We start from the raw sequence: 2,500 nt of genomic DNA, 5'->3' as shown, positions 1-2,500 counted from the left end.
TCTCTTTCAGTCAATTATTGTAAAACTAGAGCTATGTTTGCATTTTATTGTATTGAGAGACTTTTATGTGTCATATGACAGGCTCTATCAATGCTGGAGTTGACTAAAATTGTAACATGGAGTCACTAAAAGCACATTATTTTCTTTATACTTAGTGTGATAGAAGTATTGGTTCTATGGAAGGATAAAAAACATTTTTTTATTTTTTGTATTTGTGTACTGTTGCAAACCAATACAAAAAAGATAACCATACAAAATGAAGATAACATGAAGAGGTAGGGAAAAGGAGGGAAACCTGGGCTTATGAATGTGAGTGCCAGTTAAAGGGAGCCTTTATGGCACAGGGGCACATTTTAGACACTGAGCATAGTTTGAGTCACCTTCTTCTTGTTCTACCTGCACACTCTTGATTGCCAGTACTTTAGAGCAAAAGGTTGGTAACTAGCTGTGTGTCATTGCTCTCTAAAGATACTGCTTGCTAGAGACTGTGGATGGGTGCCATTCAAGGCTCTCTCTCTCCTGCTGGTGCTAGGAGAAAGTGGTGGCATCTAGGTTTTGGAATTTAGGTGAAACCCATTTTGCTTAATAATACAGTAACTATAGTAATTATGACATCATCACTCACTCTTTACAGTGCAATAAAATGTCAGAGATCCAAAATACCCCAATGGGTTAGATATATGATAAATAGCTACTAAAAATTTACCATTCTCATAAACAATTAATAGATTTATATTTAATTTCTAATATAACACTATGCTATCACATAAAACATCTTAGGTGACATTTAAATATGAGATAGAGCAGGGAATCTTTTTTTTAATTAAAACAAAATTTTATTCAAAATTTATCAGAAATATAAGCTAAACTTGGTTAATCCCTCCCTTAACCCGTTAACAACGGATGACGTGTTTTTTTTGTCATACATGACGCAGGACCTCTTGCCTGACAATGGGCGTCATGGCGTTTGGGGATTCTGGATCACTATGTTATTTTATTGTACTATAAGTAATGAGTGAGTGATGTTGACAATTGCAGTCATAATTATTATAACTGCCGTAATAATAAGCAAAATGGTTTTCAACTCACTTACAAAACCTAGATGGCACCACTTTCTTCTAGCACCAGCAGGAGAGAGAGCCTTGAATGGCACCCATCTACAGTCTCTAGCAAGCACTATCTCTATAGAGTGATGGCACATCGCAAGTTCCCGACCTCTTGCTGTAAAGTACCGCAGATGACAGATGTGCAGACAGAATGAGAGGAGGAAGGTGACTCACACCATGCCCAATGCATACAATGTGACCCTGTGCCAGTATGGATGCCTTTTATTGTGGCACTCACTGTCAAAAGCACAAGTTTCCTTCCTCTTCCCTACCTCTTCATTTTGGATGGTTATAAGTTTCGTGTTTGTTCGTGACAGCACAGAAATACGAAAAAATAAAGTTGTTTTTTTGTCCCCCCTAAAACAGTAATACTTCTATCACATTGAGTGTAAAGAAAAAAAAAATGAGTTGATATGGACCCTGAACTACAATTTTAGTCAACTGCAGAATTGATGGAGCCTGTGATATGACAGATATAAATTTCTAAAAATAGTAAAACACACAAAAAAAACAAAACACAAAAATGTCTCTAGCTCTACAATGAGTGACTAAAAGGGAGTGGGAAAAATCAAATTATGTTGCAGAAGCTGCCTCGATCAGAAATAAAACACATCCTGGAGCCTGTGTAAGCAAATCTATCCCCCGTCGGCAATGGGTTAAATTTCATATCTTTCTGAGAAAAATAGAGCTAAATGACTAATTTTCAACTGGTTTCCTCCACTTAATAATTTCAAACAGAAATTATCCATTATTATTATTTTTTTTTAAATAATTTATTGAAAAACTCCCTCAAATAGTCTGACCCATAAGCAATTTCAGCAGAGATGGTGACTCCCAACTTAGTGAGTAAGAATGAGATATGCTGTTTCATAGCATTAAGTACTCTTTTTTCTGATATCTGCAGATAACAGCTAACATATATCATCCTTGTTGAACATTTGATGAAATTCATTTGCTTACTGTATTCAGATAAGAATAAATCTATTCTTCATAAATATTTGGACTCAAGGTCAATTACACCAATAATGTGAATTCATGAATCAGTGTAAATATTACCTAATATCTACTGAATTTGGTATGTGGTTAGGTTTAGAGATTATATAGTATGATTAAAACGTTTTCAAAAGTAGGATAAGTTTATCATGTAAAACAGCCTCTTCCATATCAATAATTACCTCACAATGGCCCTTAATTATGCCTATCTTATCATAGTTAGAATCAATACTCTGGGATATCTAACACAAATCTCACTTAGGGATTTTGGATCCCTGCGATATTCTATTGTGGTATGAGTAATGAGTCAGTGATGATGACAATTGCAGTCATAATTATTATAACTGCTGCAATATTAACCCATTCATGACGGGGGCATTCCAGCCTTGCATGTCACAATG

The 2,500-nt window shown here is 35.2% G+C and overlaps 1 protein-coding gene across 5 annotated transcripts in view; it reads right to left on the bottom strand.

Moving 5' to 3' along the window:
* The window catches only part of LOC122245098 (protein CutA homolog), a 25,975-nt gene that overhangs the window by 20,385 nt on the left and 3,090 nt on the right, over positions 1 to 2,500 (bottom strand). The window lies entirely within an intron of this gene.

Source organism: Penaeus japonicus, unplaced genomic scaffold, assembly GCF_977035675.1.
Source record: "Penaeus japonicus unplaced genomic scaffold, GWHDUDI00000001_assembly GWHDUDI00000040, whole genome shotgun sequence".
In the NCBI taxonomy this organism is placed as follows: domain Eukaryota; kingdom Metazoa; phylum Arthropoda; class Malacostraca; order Decapoda; family Penaeidae; genus Penaeus; species Penaeus japonicus.
The sequence above is the reverse complement of the archived record's forward strand: the minus strand, read 5'-3'. Positions and strand labels throughout refer to the sequence as shown.